This window comes from Psammomys obesus, unplaced genomic scaffold (assembly GCF_907164565.1).
Source record: "Psammomys obesus unplaced genomic scaffold, mPsaObe1.curated_primary_1811, whole genome shotgun sequence".
Lineage (NCBI taxonomy): Eukaryota > Metazoa > Chordata > Mammalia > Rodentia > Muridae > Psammomys > Psammomys obesus.
In genome coordinates this window covers 96,879-108,526 of record NW_026590654.1, presented here as the reverse complement: position 1 = coordinate 108,526, position 11,648 = coordinate 96,879, and the positions used below count along the sequence as shown (strand labels likewise).

The window sequence follows — 11,648 nt, the reverse complement described above, 5'->3', positions numbered from 1 at the left end:
GGATTTACATTATTTCTAACTAGAGTACTTGTGATGAAAAAGTAAATCTTAAGATTACTTTAGTAAGTATATAAAGCATATACAAATGTACAGATTAGTACATGAACCTTAAGCAAACTCCCCCTCCGATTTTAAATCTTGGAAATTAGACTTCAGTATAAGATTTCTTTAGAAGGATATTAGTGCTTTTAAAAGGCTTTATATTACTTTTTCAGACGATTCAAACCTGTATTTGGGTTTACACCCCAAACTACAAGATGTGAAAAATGGATCTATATCCTGGGAGTGAACCTCAGCCTGGCAATATGCGCCCTTCCCTGAAGAACCATCTCACTGGCTCTCCAATTGTTTTCAATTAAATGCATTACAGCAGAGGTTACATTCACAGTAATTTCTGTCTTCCTGGGAAGCTCCAACAAAAGCCCTTTAAAAGGGGCCACATGTCTGTTTTGGACTAAGCAGTTAAAAGTTTGGGTGCTTTCCTTGCTTCAAGGATATTAACAGGGCACATTTTCAACTAGTGGGATTATAATATGGAGGGATAGTGGCTCTCTCAATCACTGCATTGAGTTCCTCTTGACCTCCACTGGACAGAAACTAAACCATCAATCCTCTCTCATTCTCACTTCTAGCATGCAGGCTTGTTGTAGCTGGATATGGCGTGTCCCGAGACTTTAGGAAGTGCGCCCTAAAGGAAGGAAGCAGGTCGCTGGAGGACACCCTACGCTTTATCCCGGACCCCTTTCTGTCCTCCTGACTGCCATGTGCAACGTTCTGCCAGGCGTCCCTGCAACCTCCAAAACTGTGAACCATCATGCACTTTTCCTCCCTTAACGTGTCTGAAGTAATTTGTCACAGTGATCTAAAGTCTAAGAGAGGGGCCAGCCAGATGTCTCAGCAGGTAAAGTTGCTTGTTATCAAGCTTGATTACCTGGGTTTGATCACTAGGACCCACTACGCAATCCACGAGACAATCAATTCCACAAAGTTGTCCTCAGACCTTCACACATGTGCCATAGTGTGTGCAAATGCATACACATACACATAAATAAACTAAATAACAACATTTTACCTCTACTTATAATAATTTCTGGGCCCTTTTGCTAAGATCAAGTATAGTATCTGTTCTTATTGTTATAACATTTGAATCTTCCTCTGAGAACAATTTATTAGACATATTTTTGGAGCTGGAATATGGAACTGGTGTTCACATACCACCCTGATACTGCAGTACCTACAGGAAATTTACCCATTTAGGGGACTTTAAGACTCTCGTTCTAAAAACAGCGGGGACTCACTTTGAGGCTAACTCTCTTGAGGTTTTACTTTCTATGTTGGAAGAGCATTTATGCTTTGTAAGTAACCAAGTGTTTTATACTCAATAAGCTGTTTTTCCACACAAATACAAAAGCCTACTTGTATAAAAATATTCCTAAATTGTTTTTTTTTAATCTAACAAAAAAACTATAATCAAAGAAGGGGGGGTCATTGCTCTGACCGTATGGTTCAGAAGACTTTGGAATTTATTTATAGAAAATAAATTTATTATAAACAAATAAATTTATTTTTAGAAAACTTTGGGAATGTGGGCTAGAGAGGTAGTGGAGTGATGTGAATGGAGTCTCAGTGGCAATGCTGGTGGAGGGGCAAAACCCAGAACAGTTGTTGGGTGTGGTGGTGCAGCACTTGGGAAGAAGAAGCAGGCTAAGCTCTGTGGGTTCAAGGCCATCCTGGTCTACAAAGAGAGTTCCAGCGTAGCCAGGACCATTATACACAAACCCTTTCTCAAGAAAACAACAGTAGGAGAACACAAGCAGGAAAGGCTGTGCTCACGAGATTTCAGCTGGAACAGGAACTCAACTGAGAACTGAATTAAAAATTAGTTTGGCCAGAAAAGAAGTTTTAGACAAGGTTATTAAGAGTTGGCGGTGGACTATCAGTGGACTTGGGGAGGGGCATTCGTGAAGAAGGGAGAGGGAGGGTGGGATCAGGAGGGGAGGAGGGAAGGGCTTATGGGGGGATACAAAGTAAATAAAGTATAATTAATAAAAAAAATAAATTAAAAAAAAGAGTTGGCAGTATGGCTGGAGAGATGGCTCAGAGGTTAGGAGCACTGACTGTTCTTCCAAAGGTCCCGAGTTCAATTCCCAGAAACCACATGGTGGCTCACAGCCATCTGAAATAAGATCTGGTGCAGGTGTACATGCAGGCAGAATAATTTATACATAATAAATAAATTAAAAAAAAAAAGTTGGCATTAAAATTAGTGAGCCAGGCAGTGGTGACCCACGCCTTTAATCCAGAACCTGTGAGGCAGAGGCAGGCAGATCTCTGGTCTACAGAGCAAGTGCCAAGGCTACACAGAGAAACTCTGTCTTGGGGAAAAGGCAAAGAGAGAGAGACAGAGAGAGAGAGAGAGAGAGAGAGAGAGCGAGAGAGCGCAAATGAAACCACAGGGCTAGAAATATATCTCAGCGGTTAAGAGCACTGACCACTATTCAAAGGATCAGGGTTCAATTCCCAGCATCCACTTGGCAGCTCATACCACCTGTAACTCTGGTCCAGAGTATCCACTACCCACTTCTGGCCTCTGCTAGCAACAGAGATGCAAGTGGTACAGAGACATACATAGCGGCAAAACACCCAAACACATAAAATTAAAGAGGAATAAAGAAAAGAAAAAGAAATCCCTGCTTTGGATCAGGGTCGTAAGAAGACACTTTAAGGGCATCTTAGATTTGGCAAGACTTCACCTGTCACAGGCTCAGTAAAAGAAGGAGTAAACTCATCTGATTTCCATCAAGAAGACAGCACCTGGGGTGACCTGCTTTCAGGGAGCTGCTTAGAAAGTTATGGTGGTAGGAGTCGTTTTAGTGTCTCAGTCACTCAGGCACTCACAGGCCAATGGAGCCATGCACAGGATGGCCCAGCTAGGAGGCGAGTTTGTAGAGGCCTTTGCAGCATTCAATTCAAATTTCATGTTACAGGGTTCTTTAAAAGGAAAGCCCAGAATACTAGGTAATGTTTAACTGTGCCAAAGTTCTTGCAGACAGCCTAAGAAAGAACAGTGCAAGAAACTGTTGAGGTAGACACCTAAAATACAATGGGAATCCCAGGATGTTGGAATACAGAATATATGTCAAGGGCCCAGGAGTCTTTTCTGAGACTCATACTCCAACCAAGGACCATGCATAGAGATAACCTAGAACCCCTGCACAGATGTAGCCCTTGGCAGTTCAGTATCCAAGTGGGTTCCATAGCAATGGGAACAGGGACTGTCTCTGACCTGAACTGATTGGCCTACTCTTTGATCACCTCCCCTGAGCGGGGAGCAGAGGAAGACAATGGAGCCACTCCTGATGAGACTTGACAGACTAGGATGGGAAGGAAGGGGAGGAAAACTTCCCTTATCAGTGGACTGAGGGAGGGAGGGTGGGGTTGGGAGGGGAGGAGGCAGCTACAGGGGGGAATACAAAATGAATAAATTGTAATTAATAAAAATTAAAAAAATAAAATGTGTGTCACTGTGAATTAGACATAAAATTTGCTTTTTTATTTTTCAAGGGCTCACAATTATGAATTTTCCTTGAGTCTCAAGGAAACTTAAAGTTTTTTCTGTTTTTGTTATTTTTTATTTTTCTAAGACAAGGTTTCTCTGTGTGGCTCTGGCTGTCCTGAAACTTGCTCTGTAGACCAGGCTGGCCTCACACTCAGAGCCCCCCCCTTGCCTCTATCTCCTGACTGCTGGGATTAAAGGCGTGCACCACCAACACTTGTTTTTACAAGGTTGGAATTATTGACACTATGGACACACTTGGGGGAAAAAAAACTGACAGCATTTTGAATTGACCACAGCCTTTGGAGGCTGGTGTGGGGAATGGCTCTAGAGGCTTACTCATCAAAGCTTATGTGCCCTGCTGGTAACCCCTATTTTTGGGAGGTTCCAAAAACTTTAGGCAGTAGAGCCTAGTTGGAAGAAATTAGTCACCTAGTTTTGTCATAATGGCTGTATCTTGTTCCAATCCCCTCTCTGCCTCTACCTCTCTGCTTCCTAGCTGTCATGATGTGAGATGTTTTGCTGTAACCGCATCATGATCGACTAAGACCTTTGAAACCCTAAGCCATAATGTATCTTAACTCTTCTGTTTATCTGAAGTATGCTATCAGCGACGAAAGTGTTATGCAAGTATTAATAAAAAGTGGAAAACAAAGACTGCCCAGATAAAAGCAAGCAAAGACTATTGAAAACTTGCCATAGGAAGAGTCAGTCAGTACCACTGTACAGAGATAAAAGGGCAAGCAGGAAAGAGAAATGGTATAATGAAAAAGAAAAAAATCTAGGTTGTTGGAGGTTGGCCTGGTGCTGTGTATTCTGATGTTAATTACTGGCCCCCAAGATCTAGTCCCTGCGCAGAAGAGTACATTCTTACCTACACCCATCCTTGTGTAAATCTGCCTAAGTCATTATACCTGATTCATTGGTTAAACAGCCAATATCTGGGCAGTGTAGAATGGGGTAGGCATGGCTAAGGTTCCAAGGACACAGAGAGAAAGAGAGGAAGGACACGGCAATGACTGAGAGGAAGGACTCCAAAACCAGCATGAACTGAAATGGCCAAGATAAAGAATACAAGCAAGTGCCATGGGGTTATGTATGAAAGGTAGTCCAGATGAGGAATGGCTAAGGCAGAAGGCACTGGATGGGGGCTGGGAGATGGATGGTGAGGTTATGAGACAGTGTAAGTGAAATATCTGCCCGGCCCAATTATAAATCTAACAGGTGCCTGTGTCTATTATTTGTGATGGCGGGTTAAATAATGCCACCATGATAATCTAAGGGCTAATAAATAGCATTATATAGCTCCAAACACTCATTTTTTATCTACTACAACAGGAGTTGGAGAGATGGCTATGGTTAAGAGGATTTGCTGCTCTTTCAGAGGACCTGGGTTCAGATACCACAACCATCTCTAATGCCAATTCCAGGGGGTCCTCCCGACAACACCCTCTCCTGGGCACTAGGCATGTACATATTATGCAAGAAAACCACTCATACACATGAAATAAATCTTTTTCTTTTAAACCCAAGAAGACTTTAGGTAAACTCTAACTGCAGGTCATTAGCAAGGGGAAAAGGCAGGCAGGCTGGATAGAAGGAAGATCTTGTGTGACTTGTTTGAGGAACATACCTGACTTTTAAAACTGGTCCTGAATAAGAACTAGGCACAAAAGTAGAGAACCTAAGACATGCATGATGGCTCAAACTATTGAACTTCCAGCTACAGTGGTTAGAATTCTAGTATTCTATATGATCCTGCCATTGTTATTTGTATATTTATTCTCTGATTATAAAGTAATGCTAGGGCTCAAGAGATGGCTCTGAGGTTAAGAGCACTAGCTGTTCTTCTAAAGGTCCTGAGTTCAATTCCCAGCAACCACACGGTAGTTCACAATTCTATAATGAGATCTGGTGCCCCCTTCTGGGTATGCAGGTGTACATGCAGGCAAAACACTACATAATAACTAAATAAATCTTAAAAAAATAAATAAAAGTAATGCTGGAGGCTAGAAAAATGAAGAACTGTTTCACAGTGACAAAATATTCAAACAAACTATGGTTTGGTACCAGGCATGTAACTCCAGTGGCTGACAGACTGAAGCATATTACCAGTTTTGGTCCAGCCTGGCCTACATAACTCCTTGTCAGAAACAAAATATCTGCTGCCTGTAATAGCTAACAATGATAAAGAACCTTACCTTACAGTCCAATGGAAAGAATTTAGAAGGGACTCTTGATTCTTGGAAGATTATACTGACTACTATTGGTTAATTGGTAATGTACACTCATGTGCCATGTATTGATCTTTCACTAACAAAAGGCAGTATGAAGACAGTTGTCCCAAGCTAAAAAATTCACTACACCAGATAATGACATATCACAGTACACCACTCTCATGCCTGTGGTGATGATGTAAACAAACTACTGTGCTGACAGCTGTACAAAATGACGGCACTTACAATTATGTTCAGTATGTAATACTTGACAATGAAGATAACAGACTGTGTTACTGGGCTACGTACTTACTTGTTATGCTCATCTTTACAGTATACCTACTGGTAAGGAGTGAGTGAAGTCATGAGCGGCTATGTGTTGTTGACATAGGCATTGCCATGTGATGGATCAATGCCCCAGACCTACAGGAGAGGTAACACCTTCCCCAGATAAGGCTCAGAGGGATGGTGAGGCCTCCCTCTGGTCTGAGTATGAATGTTGATAGTGTGCTCAGAAAAATGTCCACCATAGTGGCCCCCCAAATGTTACAGCCCGAAGACTGCTCCCATTCAGAGATCGCTCATAATAAGGCTGGTTAAACTTGTCTTCTTGTTCAGCTGTACACCAAAACCCCAGCCTCCTTTTCAGCTGTATATAATGAACACACTGAACTTTTGGAGTACTTCAGCTTCTCTGAGTGCCCAGACCACCAAATCCCAGCTTTTCTGTGATTTAGGGTGCATCCTTTCTTCATTCCCACACTGCCCCTCATCACCCCTCACTAGGGTTCTTGGATCCAAGCTGTGCAAGGATGTGGCACTTACTAAAATGAAAGTTTACTGTAAAACAGTATGCCAAGGGCCAGCAAGATGTCTTAGCTGGAAAGGTGCTTACAACCCAGTCTAAAGACTTGAGTTCAATTCCCGGAACCCACACGGTAGAACCAACTCCCACAAGTTGTTCTCTGATCTCCACATTTGCCTGTAGCATGCACACACACATAAACATGAAACAAACAAACAAAAGCTCCAGGATGCCAGGTGACGGCCCCATGTAACTTGTGCTTATAACATCTCCTGAGTTCTAGGCCTGTCTGAGCTATAGAGAATCTGTCTCAAAAATAAGTAAAAGGGGTGTGGATACAGTTCAGCTAGTAGAGTACCGGCCAAAATAAAGTCATGGGTTCTCTCCCCAGCACCAGATTAAACTGGGTATGATGGTACCTTGGTCTGTAATCCCAGATCTTAGGAGGTAGAGACAACAGGATCAGAAGTTCAAGGTCACCTATGGCTCTACAGAAAATTTGAGCACAGATGAAATGAGACCCTATCTTAAAATATAAAATGATATAAATAGTTGATAGTGTCTAGCAAACACAAAGCTCTGGATTTAAGTCCCCAGCACCACATAAATTAAGTAGAGTGCACACCTGTAATCAAAGTTCAAGATCATCCTTAGCTACATAGTGAGTTCAAGACTAGCCTGTGTAATATAAGACTGGTAACTTCAATTATGTGACTACTCTAGTTCTCCAAATGCGGAGGCCAATGGATGTTCATTTATTATGCTTTATAGGTTATATGCACATAGCATATTCTTTGAATGTATCAAAATCAGTTAATATAAATATGCTACAAGCCCGACACAGTGGGACAGGTCTGCAACCCCAGCACTAGAAAGTTGAAGAAAGCAGGATCATGAGTTCCAGACCAGCCTGAGTTACACAGCAAGATCCTGCCTCAAACAAAACATCACAATCAATCATATAATAAAAGCTCTCATGCACATACTATTGAATATTTTCTAAGGAAGATTCTCAGAAGCAGAATTGCTGGATCATGGCTGTAGGTGCAGTTCAGTGAGAGGTCCTGGGTTTTAGACCCAGGTTTGCAAAACTAAACAAAAAACCCCATATATACATATGTTTGTGAAAGAAAACATATTTATAACACACTGGGCTGGAGACATAACTCAATGGTAGAGCAATTGTCTAACATGTCACAAACCCCAGGTTTGATCTACAACACCACAAGAAAATTAGTTAAATAAATTCTGGTACTGTCAGCTCACCTTCCAGAAAGGTATACTAATTTACAACCTCTTCAACAAAGTACGACTAACAGACACAAACAAGTCTCAATAATCTTTATTACTATGATATGTGAAAACTCAGTAATAGGCAAAGAGAATTTTAAAAAGAACCCAAGGCAAAACAGCCGACTGCCTCAGCTCAAGGAATGACGGTGCCACATTAGCATTTCTTTTTTTATTAATTTTTTATTTAACTTTTATTAATTACACTTTATTCATTTTGTATCCCCCCATAAGCCCCTCCCCCCACATTAGCATTTCTAATGAACAATCCTTTCTTTTCCTGTGACTTCCCTGTCCATAACTACAAATGACTCCTTCCTTCAAGAACTCTTCCAACAGCACACTGTCCAGGCAGAAAGCCTCACCCTCCTTTGGCCCTCTCCAGGTCTCTGTGTAGCTCTGGCTGGCCTAGAGCTTCCTATGCAGACCAAGCTAGCCTCCAACTCAAAGATCTGCCTGTTTCTGCGTCCAGCCAGACTCAACTTTAAACCCATGTGTGATCTTGAGCAAGCTACTTAGCTCCTGTGTCTATTTTTCACTTTCTAATGTGTACAAAAATCAGATCTATCTCATAGGGTTATGAACATCAAGTAAGTTCAATACATGTTTTCAACAAGCACCGACTACCTTCAACAGGGGCCCTGAAAATTGGTAGCCTGAACTTTGTGTCTCAGGTCCATACTTCTCTCTCTATACTCACATTCTAACCAAGCCAAACCACTGGTTCTCAGTTAACATAATTCGTGATTTTCTATTTTAATGTCCTTACTTTCTTACGTGTTCCTTAGAGAGCCTCTGCCATATTTCTTGTAGAAATTATACTCAATTTTTGATGCATCATTCAAATATCCTCGACATATAATCTCTTCCGGAACTACTTATTCCCTAAGCATTTTTCATGATTCAGATAGGATCTGGTGTCTTGAGTGCTTGTTTAATGGACAAAGAAAAAGATCTAGAAGAAAAGTGCCTGGTATCAGGTTATTTTGTAGTCAGCTGGAGGTAATGCAACAATAGAGTCCACATTACGCTATCCTAGCTCAGGGTACTTTTCACCACATCTAAGTTTTAAGCTTTCTAGATCAGACTCAAGCTTGAAAGGAGTTAAAGTACTTCAGATTGAAGAAACATAACTTCCATTTTTCAAAAATGCATTGTTTGGCCTATTAGGAAAAATAACAACAATAAAAAAACCAAAATAGGTACAAATACACAGTAAGATTTCAAAGCTTTACACTGAGGCCAGGCATGGTGGTATACACCTTTAATCTCAGAACCCCAGAGGCTGAGGCAGGAGGATCTCTGTAAGTTCAAGGGTCTGATAGGGCTATACAATAAGAACCAGTCTCAGAAACAAAGTCAAACTGTTACCTTGGGCTGGATTAAGTTCGTAAAGACAGCCTGCTAAAATACTTGGCGACTAGTGATATGTATTGCTCCTTAGCAGCAGTCTCACGTGCTCAGAGAGCACCACTGACACATCTGTTCGCTGACCTTTTCTCCCATTTACTTTCTAAGAATTAACTGATCGAAGGACTAGACAGATGGCTCTCAGCGGTTAAGAGCACTAGACGACCTTCCAGGGGACATAAGTTCCAACCCCAGCACCCACATTGGTAGATCATAATTATCTGTGACCCAGAAAATCTGAATCCCTCTTCGGACTTCAGCAGGCAGATACATGGTGCACATACACACACGCAGGTAAGACACCCCCCACACACAAAATACGGAGAAGGGGGGAGGGGAAGGGGGAGGAGAAAGGAAGAGGTGAAAGAAAAATCAGGAAGGATAATTACTAATAGACCAAAAGTGAAAATGGGGTTGGGGTCAGTTTGCAGAGCACAGCTGGACATGCCCCAAACCAAGGGTTAGATACCCAGCACCACCAAAAAACTGGGCTTGGTGGTACATGACTGTAACCCAGAAAGATCAATGTAAGGTGAGTGAGGCTGGAGAGATGGCTCAGCAGTTCACTGCACTCCCTGGCTGCTCTTCCAGAGGTCCTTAGTTCAATTCCCAGCACCTACACGGTGGCTCACAACCATCTATAATATGATCTGATGTCTTCTTCTGGCCTGCAGGTGTACATGCAGATAGAGCACTCAAATACATAAATAAATCTTAAAAAATAAATTTAATTAATCCTCAGCTACATAGCAAATTCTAGGCCAGCCTGCGCTAGAGAGACCCTGTCTCAAAGACAAAGAACAAAAAAGTGAAAACTGCTGGGTGCGGTGGCAAAAACCTAGGCAACTTAGTGAGATCCTGTCTTAAAGAGAAAAGGGTGGTGGGAGGAGGCTTCCTTACCTTCCATCTCTAAGGCCTACCTCCATACAGTGCTCACTATGTGAAAACAGTCACTTATATTTTATGTTGGTACTGAAAAATGGTCATTTCTACTTGATAGTATCATAAAATTTTGTGGTGTACAAAAATATAAATATTACATCTAAATGAAATTATATCATATTAGAAACTGTTCAAGATTATATGTATATAGAACAACAAAGACAAGCATGAAAACCAGAAACTTAAATGATGGAAATAAAGCCAAATATCATACACATAGCTTAGGAGAATTTTTATTGCTTTGAAGACTCTCAAGTCATAGTCAGTCAATAATCAGGCACAGAAAAGAAAGCACCTTTCCCCGCATGGGCCACGATCTAATTTCTTGCAATAACAGCCTATCAGAAAAATGCCAAGACTCCTCTGCCTGCCTCCCTGCTTTAGGGGATCACCGAGCCCATATTACCTACCTGTCTATTCACTAGGTAAGGGTAAACCTTAGTTAAGGCAATACAAACTGAAGGTATCTTAACTTTCCTTACTCACGGAGGAAAAGTGATTAAAAAACAAACGCCCCAAACCTCAACATTTGTGGCATGGGGGCACACACCTCACACACCAGAGGCAGGAAGATCTTTTTGAGTTCCAGGTCAGCCTGGTCTACATATTGAATTTCAGGCTAAGGACCACATAGTGAGACCGTGTGTTAAGAATATTAAACTAACCTTCAATAAATAATCCATAAACATCTGACAGCCTTCACGATGCCAGACATTCAGGCTAATTTCCAAAACTAAGTGGTGCCATATTGTGTGAGACTGTATTGACGGTTCATCGGACTTACAACCTGTAGAGGATACACATATTTTAAGTCGTATTTACAAATGGAGAACTTTAATCTTCTTCCCCTGGAAAATTATTTTCAATGGAACAAGTTGGAGAACAGGGATACGTCACCTGAGAGTCTTTCTCTTCTCTCCGGGATCTCTTTCTAGGTACAATAAACAACCTTGCCTGAACTGTCGCTCCTTCGTTTTCCACCCTTAAGAGTCTGGCTAAGTGACACCGTGTCTCCCGGCCCTTGCCACTAATCGGTGACCTAACGTACTGCAGCGGGCCGGAAAGATTCCCAGGATCGCTTCAAACCGACCCCGACTCCAGGCCCGCAGCGGGGCAAAACAAGTGTGGCCGGTTTGGAGCAATCTTACTCGGAAAACCAAACCAACCCAAAACCCCAACACCTCCCGCTTATCTCCCCTCTGAACCTGGGAGGGGCGGCCGCCGCCCGGGGCCGCTCGGCCCTTCCAGGCCGGCTCGCGCTCTCGGGCCTCGGCGCCCCGGGCTGTCCCTGCGGCGCCGGGTGCGGCCAACCTTCACTTCCGCAGGGCAGGGCAGGGCTCGGCGCAGGTCGGCGCAACCGGCGCGGCCAGGCCCGGACCCGGCCGGCGAGCCCGCGGTCCACGGCGGCCGCTGGACCCCGCCAGCGGGG

General features: G+C 42.7%; 1 pseudogene; it reads left to right on the top strand.

The window, feature by feature from the left end:
* Positions 1-1,083: 1,083 nt before the first annotated feature.
* LOC129677468 (U2 spliceosomal RNA) lies at positions 1,084-1,254 on the top strand (annotated as a pseudogene).
* Positions 1,255-11,648: the final 10,394 nt, after the last annotated feature.